General features: G+C 44.4%; 8 non-coding genes across 8 annotated transcripts; all 8 read left to right on the top strand.

Annotated features, from left to right (window-relative positions):
- The first annotated feature begins 220 nt into the window (after window positions 1-220).
- trnag-ucc lies at window positions 221-292 on the top strand. The gene has a single exon. It is a non-coding gene; the product is annotated as a tRNA-Gly (tRNA).
- Window positions 293-2,116: 1,824 nt separating this feature from the next.
- Window positions 2,117-2,188, top strand: trnag-ucc. The gene has a single exon. It is a non-coding gene; the product is annotated as a tRNA-Gly (tRNA).
- Window positions 2,189-4,012: 1,824 nt separating this feature from the next.
- trnag-ucc lies at window positions 4,013-4,084 on the top strand. The gene has a single exon. It is a non-coding gene; the product is annotated as a tRNA-Gly (tRNA).
- Window positions 4,085-5,622: 1,538 nt separating this feature from the next.
- Window positions 5,623-5,694, top strand: trnag-ucc. Its single transcript has one exon. It is a non-coding gene; the product is annotated as a tRNA-Gly (tRNA).
- A 2,393-nt stretch (window positions 5,695-8,087) lies between these two features.
- Window positions 8,088-8,159, top strand: trnag-ucc. The gene has a single exon. It is a non-coding gene; the product is annotated as a tRNA-Gly (tRNA).
- A 1,824-nt stretch (window positions 8,160-9,983) lies between these two features.
- Window positions 9,984-10,055, top strand: trnag-ucc. Its single transcript has one exon. It is a non-coding gene; the product is annotated as a tRNA-Gly (tRNA).
- A 1,538-nt stretch (window positions 10,056-11,593) lies between these two features.
- trnag-ucc lies at window positions 11,594-11,665 on the top strand. The gene has a single exon. It is a non-coding gene; the product is annotated as a tRNA-Gly (tRNA).
- Window positions 11,666-13,472: 1,807 nt separating this feature from the next.
- On the top strand, window positions 13,473-13,544 carry trnag-ucc. The gene has a single exon. It is a non-coding gene; the product is annotated as a tRNA-Gly (tRNA).
- The last annotated feature ends 3,165 nt before the right edge of the window (window positions 13,545-16,709 follow it).

Genomic DNA, 16,709 nt, shown 5'->3' with positions numbered 1-16,709 from the left:
GTCTGGCATTGTCTGAGTGGAAAGGGGGAAACCTGAAAACTAGCTGTTATTGGCAGAGCCGTTTGGAACTCTTTGTTATTGGTCTATTAACTCATTTACCGCCTGGTGATGTCAGTGATGTGTTTTTAGGGAATCCCATTATTATTCTGCAAATGTCAAATGTAGGTTTTCTATTACTTTCATTTTCAAACAGAGACTGCTCCTGGTAGTTATTTAGTAAGCGTTGGTGGTATAGTGGTGAGCATAGCTGCCTTCCAAGCAGTTGACCCGGGTTCGATTCCCGGCCAACGCAACTGGGTATTTTGTTTGAATCACCCTTTGAAATGAATCTGCTAAAGGTCTAGTGCAGCTGTTTTTATCTCAGTATCAAATAGGGCTGACACCTTTTACTCAACTGGTCCATAGGCTGTTGGTCGACTGAGAATTTTGTAGTTGAGCAGTTGCCCCAAAAAAAGATTTATGGCACGTCTTGATTGACGCATATCTCAGTGGACCAATCCATTGCTGAAGCCGCGGGGGATGGAAACGTTATAAAATAGGCCTACCTGATTACTTCTTGTCCTTGCGTAAATAGCCTGATATTAAGCCTACAGCTGTGTCTGCCCGGAGGTCACTGGCAGGGGAAACTGAGGGTCCAAAATATATTATACAACGTTGCAAGTTTGTTAGCTCAAGCATCTGGCTGGACCAAGTTGATTAGTTGCTACATTGTTTCATGTTCCTTGCAGAAAGGCCATGTGTAGCCAAAGTGATTTATTTTTTATCAGAATATTTTTTCCACCTTCAGACTGTAATGATTTTATTTGTTGGCTTTATGTAGGCCGTTTTTACATTGTTGGCAATGGCAATAGAAGTGACTTTTAGATTTGTGTAGTTTTCATTTTGGTTTAGATATCATTTTTATTCACCACTTGAAAATGATTTTGAGATACGAAGACTTTACATATGAAATCAATCAAACTGTTCTACGAAAATATGCATATGAAAACCATAACTGGCACGCAGATCGGTAGTAATGGTAAGATAGGTTGTCGGGTCTCCTGAGTGGCGCAGTGTTCTAAGACACTGCAATGCAGAGCAGGATCCTGGTTCAAGCCTGTGTCCTCTGTTGCAGCCGGCCGCGACCGGGAGACCCATGAGGCGGTGCACAATTGGCCCGGTGTCGTCTCGTTTAGGGGACAGTTTGTCCGGCAGGGATGTTCTTGTCCCATCGCGCACTAGGGATTCCTGTGGAAGGCCGGGCGCAATGCACACTGACACGGTCGCCAGGTGTACTGTGTTTCCTCTGACACATTGGTGCAGCTGGTTTCCAGGTTAAGTGAGCAGTGCAGCTTGGCTGGGTTGTGTTTCAGAGGACGCGTGGCTCTCAACCTTCACCTATCCTGAGTCTGTTGTGGAGATGGGACAAGACTGTAACTACCAATTGGATATCATGAAATTTGGCGGTAAAAAATAAATGAAAGGTTAATTGGCACTCTAAATGGAAACTGACCCCCTGGTGTAGCCTAATGCCTGGAGCGTAATGGTGCAAAGGCCATCAGCAGCGGGAGGAGGAGATTCGGGAAAAGGTTTTGTTCTTCAGGTTAGGTTAGGGCACCCTCTTGAGTAATGCTTAAAGCATCAGACAAGCTCAATAGCCTACATATAGTTGGTTTTATTCAGTTTATATATAGAAAAACACACTTTTAAACATTTGAACCAGTCGACTGGTCGAAAGAACGGCTTTCGGTCGACTCGAAAAAAATTGTTGGGGACTTCAGCAATGGATCAGTCAAATCATTTCTAGGTAACAATCAAATACCTTACTGTGATTGTTTTCAATGAAAATGATCCAAAATAAGCAAAAATGACTTGTTAGTAAAGACGAATTTGTCAAGCAAGAATTTTGCTAGGAATGTCTGGCATTGTCTGAGTGGAAAGGGGGAAACCTGAAAACTAGCTGTTATTGGCAGAGCCGTTTGGAACTCTTTGTTATTGGTCTATTAACTCATTTACCGCCTGGTGATGTCAGTGATGTGTTTTTAGGGAATCCCATTATTATTCTGCAAATGTCAAATGTAGGTTTTCTATTACTTTCATTTTCAAACAGAGACTGCTCCTGGTAGTTATTTAGTAAGCGTTGGTGGTATAGTGGTGAGCATAGCTGCCTTCCAAGCAGTTGACCCGGGTTCGATTCCCGGCCAACGCAACTGGGTATTTTGTTTGAATCACCCTTTGAAATGAATCTGCTAAAGGTCTAGTGCAGCTGTTTTTATCTCAGTATCAAATAGGGCTGACACCTTTTACTCAACTGGTCCATAGGCTGTTGGTCGACTGAGAATTTTGTAGTTGAGCAGTTGCCCCAAAAAAAGATTTATGGCACGTCTTGATTGACGCATATCTCAGTGGACCAATCCATTGCTGAAGCCGCGGGGGATGGAAACGTTATAAAATAGGCCTACCTGATTACTTCTTGTCCTTGCGTAAATAGCCTGATATTAAGCCTACAGCTGTGTCTGCCCGGAGGTCACTGGCAGGGGAAACTGAGGGTCCAAAATATATTATACAACGTTGCAAGTTTGTTAGCTCAAGCATCTGGCTGGACCAAGTTGATTAGTTGCTACATTGTTTCATGTTCCTTGCAGAAAGGCCATGTGTAGCCAAAGTGATTTATTTTTTATCAGAATATTTTTTCCACCTTCAGACTGTAATGATTTTATTTGTTGGCTTTATGTAGGCCGTTTTTACATTGTTGGCAATGGCAATAGAAGTGACTTTTAGATTTGTGTAGTTTTCATTTTGGTTTAGATATCATTTTTATTCACCACTTGAAAATGATTTTGAGATACGAAGACTTTACATATGAAATCAATCAAACTGTTCTACGAAAATATGCATATGAAAACCATAACTGGCACGCAGATCGGTAGTAATGGTAAGATAGGTTGTCGGGTCTCCTGAGTGGCGCAGTGTTCTAAGACACTGCAATGCAGAGCAGGATCCTGGTTCAAGCCTGTGTCCTCTGTTGCAGCCGGCCGCGACCGGGAGACCCATGAGGCGGTGCACAATTGGCCCGGTGTCGTCTCGTTTAGGGGACAGTTTGTCCGGCAGGGATGTTCTTGTCCCATCGCGCACTAGGGATTCCTGTGGAAGGCCGGGCGCAATGCACACTGACACGGTCGCCAGGTGTACTGTGTTTCCTCTGACACATTGGTGCAGCTGGTTTCCAGGTTAAGTGAGCAGTGCAGCTTGGCTGGGTTGTGTTTCAGAGGACGCGTGGCTCTCAACCTTCACCTATCCTGAGTCTGTTGTGGAGATGGGACAAGACTGTAACTACCAATTGGATATCATGAAATTTGGCGGTAAAAAATAAATGAAAGGTTAATTGGCACTCTAAATGGAAACTGACCCCCTGGTGTAGCCTAATGCCTGGAGCGTAATGGTGCAAAGGCCATCAGCAGCGGGAGGAGGAGATTCGGGAAAAGGTTTTGTTCTTCAGGTTAGGTTAGGGCACCCTCTTGAGTAATGCTTAAAGCATCAGACAAGCTCAATAGCCTACATATAGTTGGTTTTATTCAGTTTATATATAGAAAAACACACTTTTAAACATTTGAACCAGTCGACTGGTCGAAAGAACGGCTTTCGGTCGACTCGAAAAAAATTGTTGGGGACTTCAGCAATGGATCAGTCAAATCATTTCTAGGTAACAATCAAATACCTTACTGTGATTGTTTTCAATGAAAATGATCCAAAATAAGCAAAAATGACTTGTTAGTAAAGACGAATTTGTCAAGCAAGAATTTTGCTAGGAATGTCTGGCATTGTCTGAGTGGAAAGGGGGAAACCTGAAAACTAGCTGTTATTGGCAGAGCCGTTTGGAACTCTTTGTTATTGGTCTATTAACTCATTTACCGCCTGGTGATGTCAGTGATGTGTTTTTAGGGAATCCCATTATTATTCTGCAAATGTCAAATGTAGGTTTTCTATTACTTTCATTTTCAAACAGAGACTGCTCCTGGTAGTTATTTAGTAAGCGTTGGTGGTATAGTGGTGAGCATAGCTGCCTTCCAAGCAGTTGACCCGGGTTCGATTCCCGGCCAACGCAACTGGGTATTTTGTTTGAATCACCCTTTGAAATGAATCTGCTAAAGGTCTAGTGCAGCTGTTTTTATCTCAGTATCAAATAGGGCTGACACCTTTTACTCAACTGGTCCATAGGCTGTTGGTCGACTGAGAATTTTGTAGTTGAGCAGTTGCCCCAAAAAAAGATTTATGGCACGTCTTGATTGACGCATATCTCAGTGGACCAATCCATTGCTGAAGCCGCGGGGGATGGAAACGTTATAAAATAGGCCTACCTGATTACTTCTTGTCCTTGCGTAAATAGCCTGATATTAAGCCTACAGCTGTGTCTGCCCGGAGGTCACTGGCAGGGGAAACTGAGGGTCCAAAATATATTATACAACGTTGCAAGTTTGTTAGCTCAAGCATCTGGCTGGACCAAGTTGATTAGTTGCTACATTGTTTCATGTTCCTTGCAGAAAGGCCATGTGTAGCCAAAGTGATTTATTTTTTATCAGAATATTTTTTCCACCTTCAGACTGTAATGATTTTATTTGTTGGCTTTATGTAGGCCGTTTTTACATTGTTGGCAATGGCAATAGAAGTGACTGCACAATTGGCCCGGTGTCATCTCGTTTAGGGGACAGTTTGTCCGGCAGGGATGTTCTTGTCCCATCGCGCACTAGGGATTCCTGTGGAAGGCCGGGCGCAATGCACACTGACACGGTCGCCAGGTGTACTGTGTTTCCTCTGACACATTGGTGCAGCTGGTTTCCAGGTTAAGTGAGCAGTGCAGCTTGGCTGGGTTGTGTTTCAGAGGACGCGTGGCTCTCAACCTTCACCTATCCTGAGTCTGTTGTGGAGATGGGACAAGACTGTAACTACCAATTGGATATCATGAAATTTGGCGGTAAAAAATAAATGAAAGGTTAATTGGCACTCTAAATGGAAACTGACCCCCTGGTGTAGCCTAATGCCTGGAGCGTAATGGTGCAAAGGCCATCAGCAGCGGGAGGAGGAGATTCGGGAAAAGGTTTTGTTCTTCAGGTTAGGTTAGGGCACCCTCTTGAGTAATGCTTAAAGCATCAGACAAGCTCAATAGCCTACATATAGTTGGTTTTATTCAGTTTATATATGGAAAAACACACTTTTAAACATTTGAACCAGTCGACTGGTCGAAAGAACGGCTTTCGGTCGACTCGAAAAAAATTGTTGGGGACTTCAGCAATGGATCAGTCAAATCATTTCTAGGTAACAATCAAATACCTTACTGTGATTGTTTTCAATGAAAATGATCCAAAATAAGCAAAAATGACTTGTTAGTAAAGACGAATTTGTCAAGCAAGAATTTTGCTAGGAATGTCTGGCATTGTCTGAGTGGAAAGGGGGAAACCTGAAAACTAGCTGTTATTGGCAGAGCCGTTTGGAACTCTTTGTTATTGGTCTATTAACTCATTTACCGCCTGGTGATGTCAGTGATGTGTTTTTAGGGAATCCCATTATTATTCTGCAAATGTCAAACGTAGGTTTTCTTTTACTTTCATTTTCAAACAGAGACTGCTCCTGGTAGTTATTTAGTAAGCGTTGGTGGTATAGTGGTGAGCATAGCTGCCTTCCAAGCAGTTGACCCGGGTTCGATTCCCGGCCAACGCAACTGGGTATTTTGTTTGAATCACCCTTTGAAATGAATCTGCTAAAGGTCTAGTGCAGCTGTTTTTATCTCAGTATCAAATAGGGCTGACACCTTTTACTCAACTGGTCCATAGGCTGTTGGTCGACTGAGAATTTTGTAGTTGAGCAGTTGCCCCAAAAAAAGATTTATGGCACGTCTTGATTGACGCATATCTCAGTGGACCAATCCATTGCTGAAGCCGCGGGGGATGGAAACGTTATAAAATAGGCCTACCTGATTACTTCTTGTCCTTGCGTAAATAGCCTGATATTAAGCCTACAGCTGTGTCTGCCCGGAGGTCACTGGCAGGGGAAACTGAGGGTCCAAAATATATTATACACCGTTGCAAGTTTGTTAGCTCAAGCATCTGGCTGCTACATTGTTTCATGTTCCTTGCAGAAAGGCCATGTGTAGCCAAAGTGATTTATTTTTTATCAGAATATTTTTTCCACCTTCAGACTGTAATGATTTTATTTGTTGGCTTTATGTAGGCCGTTTTTACATTGTTGGCAATGGCAATAGAAGTGACTTTTAGATTTGTGTAGTTTTCATTTTGGTTTAGATATCATTTTTATTCACCACTTGAAAATGATTTTGAGATACGAAGACTTTACATATGAAATCAATCAAACTGTTCTACGAAAATATGCATATGAAAACCATAACTGGCACGCAGATCGGTAGTAATGGTAAGATAGGTTGTCGGGTCTCCTGAGTGGCGCAGTGTTCTAAGACACTGCAATGCAGAGCAGGATCCTGGTTCAAGCCTGTGTCCTCTGTTGCAGCCGGCCGCGACCGGGAGACCCATGAGGCGGTGCACAATTGGCCCGGGTTCGATTCCCGGCCAACGCAACTGGGTATTTTGTTTGAATCACCCTTTGAAATGAATCTGCTAAAGGTCTAGTGCAGCTGTTTTTATCTCAGTATCAAATAGGGCTGACACCTTTTACTCAACTGGTCCATAGGCTGTTGGTCGACTGAGAATTTTGTAGTTGAGCAGTTGCCCCAAAAAAAGATTTATGGCACGTCTTGATTGACGCATATCTCAGTGGACCAATCCATTGCTGAAGCCGCGGGGGATGGAAACGTTATAAAATAGGCCTACCTGATTACTTCTTGTCCTTGCGTAAATAGCCTGATATTAAGCCTACAGCTGTGTCTGCCCGGAGGTCACTGGCAGGGGAAACTGAGGGTCCAAAATATATTATACACCGTTGCAAGTTTGTTAGCTCAAGCATCTGGCTGCTACATTGTTTCATGTTCCTTGCAGAAAGGCCATGTGTAGCCAAAGTGATTTATTTTTTATCAGAATATTTTTTCCACCTTCAGACTGTAATGATTTTATTTGTTGGCTTTATGTAGGCCGTTTTTACATTGTTGGCAATGGCAATAGAAGTGACTGCACAATTGGCCCGGTGTCGTCTCGTTTAGGGGACAGTTTGTCCGGGCAGGGATGTTCTTGTCCCATCGCGCACTAGGGATTCCTGTGGAAGGCCGGGCGCAATGCACACTGACACGGTCGCCAGGTGTACTGTGTTTCCTCTGACACATTGGTGCAGCTGGTTTCCAGGTTAAGTGAGCAGTGCAGCTTGGCTGGGTTGTGTTTCAGAGGACGCGTGGCTCTCAACCTTCACCTATCCTGAGTCTGTTGTGGAGATGGGACAAGACTGTAACTACCAATTGGATATCATGAAATTTGGCGGTAAAAAATAAATGAAAGGTTAATTGGCACTCTAAATGGAAACTGACCCCCTGGTGTAGCCTAATGCCTGGAGCGTAATGGTGCAAAGGCCATCAGCAGCGGGAGGAGGAGATTCGGGAAAAGGTTTTGTTCTTCAGATTAGGTTAGGGCACCCTCTTGAGTAATGCTTAAAGCATCAGACAAGCTCAATAGCCTACATATAGTTGGTTTTATTCAGTTTATATATGGAAAAACACACTTTTAAACATTTGAACCAGTCGACTGGTCGAAAGAACGGCTTTCGGTCGACTCGAAAAAATGTTGTTGGGGACTTCAGCAATGGATCAGTCAAATCATTTCTAGGTAACAATCAAATACCTTACTGTGATTGTTTTCAATGAAAATGATCCAAAATAAGCAAAAATGACTTGTTAGTAAAGACGAATTTGTCAAGCAAGAATTTTGCTAGGAATGTCTGGCATTGTCTGAGTGGAAAGGGGGAAACCTGAAAACTAGCTGTTATTGGCAGAGCCGTTTGGAACTCTTTGTTATTGGTCTATTAACTCATTTACCGCCTGGTGATGTCAGTGATGTGTTTTTAGGGAATCCCATTATTATTCTGCAAATGTCAAATGTAGGTTTTCTTTTACTTTCATTTTCAAACAGAGACTGCTCCTGGTAGTTATTTAGTAAGCGTTGGTGGTATAGTGGTGAGCATAGCTGCCTTCCAAGCAGTTGACCCGGGTTCGATTCCCGGCCAACGCAACTGGGTATTTTGTTTGAATCACCCTTTGAAATGAATCTGCTAAAGGTCTAGTGCAGCTGTTTTTATCTCAGTATCAAATAGGGCTGACACCTTTTACTCAACTGGTCCATAGGCTGTTGGTCGACTGAGAATTTTGTAGTTGAGCAGTTGCCCCAAAAAAAGATTTATGGCACGTCTTGATTGACGCATATCTCAGTGGACCAATCCATTGCTGAAGCCGCGGGGGATGGAAACGTTATAAAATAGGCCTACCTGATTACTTCTTGTCCTTGCGTAAATAGCCTGATATTAAGCCTACAGCTGTGTCTGCCCGGAGGTCACTGGCAGGGGAAACTGAGGGTCCAAAATATATTATACAACGTTGCAAGTTTGTTAGCTCAAGCATCTGGCTGGACCAAGTTGATTAGTTGCTACATTGTTTCATGTTCCTTGCAGAAAGGCCATGTGTAGCCAAAGTGATTTATTTTTTATCAGAATATTTTTTCCACCTTCAGACTGTAATGATTTTATTTGTTGGCTTTATGTAGGCCGTTTTTACATTGTTGGCAATGGCAATAGAAGTGACTTTTAGATTTGTGTAGTTTTCATTTTGGTTTAGATATCATTTTTATTCACCACTTGAAAATGATTTTGAGATACGAAGACTTTACATATGAAATCAATCAAACTGTTCTACGAAAATATGCATATGAAAACCATAACTGGCACGCAGATCGGTAGTAATGGTAAGATAGGTTGTCGGGTCTCCTGAGTGGCGCAGTGTTCTAAGACACTGCAATGCAGAGCAGGATCCTGGTTCAAGCCTGTGTCCTCTGTTGCAGCCGGCCGCGACCGGGAGACCCATGAGGCGGTGCACAATTGGCCCGGTGTCGTCTCGTTTAGGGGACAGTTTGTCCGGCAGGGATGTTCTTGTCCCATCGCGCACTAGGGATTCCTGTGGAAGGCCGGGCGCAATGCACACTGACACGGTCGCCAGGTGTACTGTGTTTCCTCTGACACATTGGTGCAGCTGGTTTCCAGGTTAAGTGAGCAGTGCAGCTTGGCTGGGTTGTGTTTCAGAGGACGCGTGGCTCTCAACCTTCACCTATCCTGAGTCTGTTGTGGAGATGGGACAAGACTGTAACTACCAATTGGATATCATGAAATTTGGCGGTAAAAAATAAATGAAAGGTTAATTGGCACTCTAAATGGAAACTGACCCCCTGGTGTAGCCTAATGCCTGGAGCGTAATGGTGCAAAGGCCATCAGCAGCGGGAGGAGGAGATTCGGGAAAAGGTTTTGTTCTTCAGGTTAGGTTAGGGCACCCTCTTGAGTAATGCTTAAAGCATCAGACAAGCTCAATAGCCTACATATAGTTGGTTTTATTCAGTTTATATATAGAAAAACACACTTTTAAACATTTGAACCAGTCGACTGGTCGAAAGAACGGCTTTCGGTCGACTCGAAAAAAATTGTTGGGGACTTCAGCAATGGATCAGTCAAATCATTTCTAGGTAACAATCAAATACCTTACTGTGATTGTTTTCAATGAAAATGATCCAAAATAAGCAAAAATGACTTGTTAGTAAAGACGAATTTGTCAAGCAAGAATTTTGCTAGGAATGTCTGGCATTGTCTGAGTGGAAAGGGGGAAACCTGAAAACTAGCTGTTATTGGCAGAGCCGTTTGGAACTCTTTGTTATTGGTCTATTAACTCATTTACCGCCTGGTGATGTCAGTGATGTGTTTTTAGGGAATCCCATTATTATTCTGCAAATGTCAAATGTAGGTTTTCTATTACTTTCATTTTCAAACAGAGACTGCTCCTGGTAGTTATTTAGTAAGCGTTGGTGGTATAGTGGTGAGCATAGCTGCCTTCCAAGCAGTTGACCCGGGTTCGATTCCCGGCCAACGCAACTGGGTATTTTGTTTGAATCACCCTTTGAAATGAATCTGCTAAAGGTCTAGTGCAGCTGTTTTTATCTCAGTATCAAATAGGGCTGACACCTTTTACTCAACTGGTCCATAGGCTGTTGGTCGACTGAGAATTTTGTAGTTGAGCAGTTGCCCCAAAAAAAGATTTATGGCACGTCTTGATTGACGCATATCTCAGTGGACCAATCCATTGCTGAAGCCGCGGGGGATGGAAACGTTATAAAATAGGCCTACCTGATTACTTCTTGTCCTTGCGTAAATAGCCTGATATTAAGCCTACAGCTGTGTCTGCCCGGAGGTCACTGGCAGGGGAAACTGAGGGTCCAAAATATATTATACAACGTTGCAAGTTTGTTAGCTCAAGCATCTGGCTGGACCAAGTTGATTAGTTGCTACATTGTTTCATGTTCCTTGCAGAAAGGCCATGTGTAGCCAAAGTGATTTATTTTTTATCAGAATATTTTTTCCACCTTCAGACTGTAATGATTTTATTTGTTGGCTTTATGTAGGCCGTTTTTACATTGTTGGCAATGGCAATAGAAGTGACTGCACAATTGGCCCGGTGTCATCTCGTTTAGGGGACAGTTTGTCCGGCAGGGATGTTCTTGTCCCATCGCGCACTAGGGATTCCTGTGGAAGGCCGGGCGCAATGCACACTGACACGGTCGCCAGGTGTACTGTGTTTCCTCTGACACATTGGTGCAGCTGGTTTCCAGGTTAAGTGAGCAGTGCAGCTTGGCTGGGTTGTGTTTCAGAGGACGCGTGGCTCTCAACCTTCACCTATCCTGAGTCTGTTGTGGAGATGGGACAAGACTGTAACTACCAATTGGATATCATGAAATTTGGCGGTAAAAAATAAATGAAAGGTTAATTGGCACTCTAAATGGAAACTGACCCCCTGGTGTAGCCTAATGCCTGGAGCGTAATGGTGCAAAGGCCATCAGCAGCGGGAGGAGGAGATTCGGGAAAAGGTTTTGTTCTTCAGGTTAGGTTAGGGCACCCTCTTGAGTAATGCTTAAAGCATCAGACAAGCTCAATAGCCTACATATAGTTGGTTTTATTCAGTTTATATATGGAAAAACACACTTTTAAACATTTGAACCAGTCGACTGGTCGAAAGAACGGCTTTCGGTCGACTCGAAAAAAATTGTTGGGGACTTCAGCAATGGATCAGTCAAATCATTTCTAGGTAACAATCAAATACCTTACTGTGATTGTTTTCAATGAAAATGATCCAAAATAAGCAAAAATGACTTGTTAGTAAAGACGAATTTGTCAAGCAAGAATTTTGCTAGGAATGTCTGGCATTGTCTGAGTGGAAAGGGGGAAACCTGAAAACTAGCTGTTATTGGCAGAGCCGTTTGGAACTCTTTGTTATTGGTCTATTAACTCATTTACCGCCTGGTGATGTCAGTGATGTGTTTTTAGGGAATCCCATTATTATTCTGCAAATGTCAAACGTAGGTTTTCTTTTACTTTCATTTTCAAACAGAGACTGCTCCTGGTAGTTATTTAGTAAGCGTTGGTGGTATAGTGGTGAGCATAGCTGCCTTCCAAGCAGTTGACCCGGGTTCGATTCCCGGCCAACGCAACTGGGTATTTTGTTTGAATCACCCTTTGAAATGAATCTGCTAAAGGTCTAGTGCAGCTGTTTTTATCTCAGTATCAAATAGGGCTGACACCTTTTACTCAACTGGTCCATAGGCTGTTGGTCGACTGAGAATTTTGTAGTTGAGCAGTTGCCCCAAAAAAAGATTTATGGCACGTCTTGATTGACGCATATCTCAGTGGACCAATCCATTGCTGAAGCCGCGGGGGATGGAAACGTTATAAAATAGGCCTACCTGATTACTTCTTGTCCTTGCGTAAATAGCCTGATATTAAGCCTACAGCTGTGTCTGCCCGGAGGTCACTGGCAGGGGAAACTGAGGGTCCAAAATATATTATACACCGTTGCAAGTTTGTTAGCTCAAGCATCTGGCTGCTACATTGTTTCATGTTCCTTGCAGAAAGGCCATGTGTAGCCAAAGTGATTTATTTTTTATCAGAATATTTTTTCCACCTTCAGACTGTAATGATTTTATTTGTTGGCTTTATGTAGGCCGTTTTTACATTGTTGGCAATGGCAATAGAAGTGACTTTTAGATTTGTGTAGTTTTCATTTTGGTTTAGATATCATTTTTATTCACCACTTGAAAATGATTTTGAGATACGAAGACTTTACATATGAAATCAATCAAACTGTTCTACGAAAATATGCATATGAAAACCATAACTGGCACGCAGATCGGTAGTAATGGTAAGATAGGTTGTCGGGTCTCCTGAGTGGCGCAGTGTTCTAAGACACTGCAATGCAGAGCAGGATCCTGGTTCAAGCCTGTGTCCTCTGTTGCAGCCGGCCGCGACCGGGAGACCCATGAGGCGGTGCACAATTGGCCCGGTGTCGTCTCGTTTAGGGGACAGTTTGTCCGGCAGGGATGTTCTTGTCCCATCGCGCACTAGGGATTCCTGTGGAAGGCCGGGCGCAATGCACACTGACACGGTCGCCAGGTGTACTGTGTTTCCTCTGACACATTGGTGCAGCTGGTTTCCAGGTTAAGTGAGCAGTGCAGCTTGGCTGGGTTGTGTTTCAGAGGACGCGTGGCTCTCAACCTTCACCTATCCTGAGTCTGTTGTGGAGATGGGACAAGACTGTAACTACCAATTGGATATCATGAAATTTGGCGGTAAAAAATAAATGAAAGGTTAATTGGCACTCTAAATGGAAACTGACCCCCTGGTGTAGCCTAATGCCTGGAGCGTAATGGTGCAAAGGCCATCAGCAGCGGGAGGAGGAGATTCGGGAAAAGGTTTTGTTCTTCAGGTTAGGTTAGGGCACCCTCTTGAGTAATGCTTAAAGCATCAGACAAGCTCAATAGCCTACATATAGTTGGTTTTATTCAGTTTATATATGGAAAAACACACTTTTAAACATTTGAACCAGTCGACTGGTCGAAAGAACGGCTTTCGGTCGACTCGAAAAAATGTTGTTGGGGACTTCAGCAATGGATCAGTCAAATCATTTCTAGGTAACAATCAAATACCTTACTGTGATTGTTTTCAATGAAAATGATCCAAAATAAGCAAAAATGACTTGTTAGTAAAGACGAATTTGTCAAGCAAGAATTTTGCTAGGAATGTCTGGCATTGTCTGAGTGGAAAGGGGGAAACCTGAAAACTAGCTGTTATTGGCAGAGCCGTTTGGAACTCTTTGTTATTGGTCTATTAACTCATTTACCGCCTGGTGATGTCAGTGATGTGTTTTTAGGGAATCCCATTATTATTCTGCAAATGTCAAATGTAGGTTTTCTTTTACTTTCATTTTCAAACAGAGACTGCTCCTGGTAGTTATTTAGTAAGCGTTGGTGGTATAGTGGTGAGCATAGCTGCCTTCCAAGCAGTTGACCCGGGTTCGATTCCCGGCCAACGCAACTGGGTATTTTGTTTGAATCACCAAATAGGGCTGACACCTTTTAGTCAACTGGTCCATAGGCTGTTGGTCGACTGAGAATTTTGTAGTTGAGCAGTTGCCCCAAAAAAAGATTTATGGCACGTCTTGATTGACGCATATCTCAGTGGACCAATCCATTGCTGAAGCCGCGGGGGATGGAAACGTTATAAAATAGGCCTACCTGATTACTTCTTGTCCTTGCGTAAATAGCCTGATATTAAGCCTACAGCTGTGTCTGCCCGGAGGTCACTGGCAGGGGAAACTGAGGGTCCAAAATATATTATACAACGTTGCAAGTTTGTTAGCTCAAGCATCTGGCTGGACCAAGTTGATTAGTTGCTACATTGTTTCATGTTCCTTGCAGAAAGGCCATGTGTAGCCAAAGTGATTTATTTTTTATCAGAATATTTTTTCCACCTTCAGACTGTAATGATTTTATTTGTTGGCTTTATGTAGGCCGTTTTTACATTGTTGGCAATGGCAAGAGGCTCCCACGCTGAGGTCTGTCCAACGCTGGTCCGACCAAGCTGACTCCACACTCCAAGACTGCTTCCATCACGTGGACTGGGACATGTTTCGTATTGCGTCAGACAACAACATTGACGAATACGCTGATTCGGTGTGCGAGTTCATTAGAACGTGCGTTGAAGATGTCGTTCCCATAGCAACGATTAAAACATTCCCTAACCAGAAACCGTGGATTGATGGCAGCATTCGCGTGAAACTGAAAGCGCGAACCAGTGCTTTTAATCAGGGCAAGGTGTCTGGTAACATGACCGAATACAAACAGTGCAGCTATTCCCTCCGCAAGGCTATCAAACAAGCTAAGCGTCAGTACAGAGACAAAGTAGAATCTCAATTCAACGGCTCAGACACAAGAGGCATGTGGCAGGGTCTACAGTCAATCACGGACTACAGGAAGAAATCCAGCACAGTCACGGACCAGGATGTCCTGCTCCCAGACAGACTTAATAACTTTTTTTCCCGCTTTGAGGACAATACAGTGCCACTGACACGGCCTGCAACGAAAACATGCGGTCTCTCCTTCACTGCAGCCGAGGTGAGTAAGACATTTAAACGTGTTAACCCTCGCAAGGCTGCAGGCCCAGACGGCATCCCCAGCCGCGCCCTCAGAGCATGCGCAGACCAGCTGGCCGGTGTGTTTACGGACATATTCAATCAATCCCTATACCAGTCTGCTGTTCCCACATGCTTCAAGAGGGCCACCATTGTTCCTGTTCCCAAGAAAGCTAAGGTAACTGAGCTAAACGACTACAGCCCCGTAGCACTCACTTCCGTCATCATGAAGTGCTTTGAGAGACTAGTCAAGGACCATATCACCTCCACCCTACCTGACACCCTAGACCCACTCCAATTTGCTTACCGCCCAAATAGGTCCACAGACGATGCAATCTCAACCACACTGCACACTGCCCTAACCCATCTGGACAAGAGGAATACCTATGTGAGAATGCTGTTCATCGACTACAGCTCGGCATTCAACACCATAGTACCCTCCAAGCTCGTCATCAAGCTCGAGACCCTGGGTCTCGACCCCGCCCTGTGCAACTGGGTACTGGACTTCCTGACGGGCCGCCCCCAGGTGGTGAGGGTAGGCAACAACATCTCCTCCCCGCTGATCCTCAACACTGGGGCCCCACAAGGGTGCGTTCTGAGCCCTCTCCTGTACTCCCTGTTCACCCACGACTGCGTGGCCACGCACGCCTCCAACTCAATCATCAAGTTTGCGGACGACACAACAGTGGTAGGCTTGATTACCAACAACGACGAGACGGCCTACAGGGAGGAGGTGAGGGCCCTCGGAGTGTGGTGTCAGCATTACCATCTGCTAACCATGTGTATGTGACAAATAAAATTTGATTTGATTTGATTTGATTTGAGATGGGACAAGACTGTAACTACCAATTGGATATCATGAAATTTGGCGGTTTGAGGACAATACAGTGCCACTGACACGGCCTGCAACGAAAACATGCGGTCTCTCCTTCACTGCAGCCGAGGTGAGTAAGACATTTAAACGTGTTAACCCTCGCAAGGCTGCAGGCCCAGACGGCATCCCCAGCCGCGCCCTCAGAGCATGCGCAGACCAGCTGGCCGGTGTGTTTACGGACATATTCAATCAATCCCTATACCAGTCTGCTGTTCCCACATGCTTCAAGAGGGCCACCATTGTTCCTGTTCCCAAGAAAGCTAAGGTAACTGAGCTAAACGACTACAGCCCCGTAGCACTCACTTCCGTCATCATGAAGTGCTTTGAGAGACTAGTCAAGGACCATATCACCTCCACCCTACCTGACACCCTAGACCCACTCCAATTTGCTTACCGCCCAAATAGGTCCACAGACGATGCAATCTCAACCACACTGCACACTGCCCTAACCCATCTGGACAAGAGGAATACCTATGTGAGAATGCTGTTCATCGACTACAGCTCGGCATTCAACACCATAGTACCCTCCAAGCTCGTCATCAAGCTCGAGACCCTGGGTCTCGACCCCGCCCTGTGCAACTGGGTACTGGACTTCCTGACGGGCCGCCCCCAGGTGGTGAGGGTAGGCAACAACATCTCCTCCCCGCTGATCCTCAACACTGGGGCCCCACAAGGGTGCGTTCTGAGCCCTCTCCTGTACTCCCTGTTCACCCACGACTGCGTGGCCACGCACGCCTCCAACTCAATCATCAAGTTTGCGGACGACACAACAGTGGTAGGCTTGATTACCAACAACGACGAGACGGCCTACAGGGAGGAGGTGAGGGCCCTCGGAGTGTGGTGTCAGCATTACCATCTGCTAACCATGTGTATGTGACAAATAAAATTTGATTTGATTTGATTTGATTTGAGATGGGACAAGACTGTAACTACCAATTGGATATCATGAAATTTGGCGGTAAAAAATAAATGAAAGGTTAATTGGCACTCTAAATGGAAACTGACCCCCTGGTGTAGCCTAATGCCTGGAGCGTAATGGTGCAAAGGCCATCAGCAGCGGGAGGAGGAGATTCGGGAAAAGGTTTTGTTCTTCAGGTTAGGTTAGGGCACCCTCTTGAGTAATGCTTAAAGCATCAGACAAGCTCAATAGCCTACATATAGTTGGTTTTATTCAGTTTATATATGGAAAAACAC

The sequence above is a fragment of the Oncorhynchus mykiss genome, chromosome 28 (genome assembly GCF_013265735.2).
Source record: "Oncorhynchus mykiss isolate Arlee chromosome 28, USDA_OmykA_1.1, whole genome shotgun sequence".
Taxonomy (NCBI): domain Eukaryota; kingdom Metazoa; phylum Chordata; class Actinopteri; order Salmoniformes; family Salmonidae; genus Oncorhynchus; species Oncorhynchus mykiss.
The sequence above is the reverse complement of the archived record's forward strand: the minus strand, read 5'-3'. Positions and strand labels throughout refer to the sequence as shown.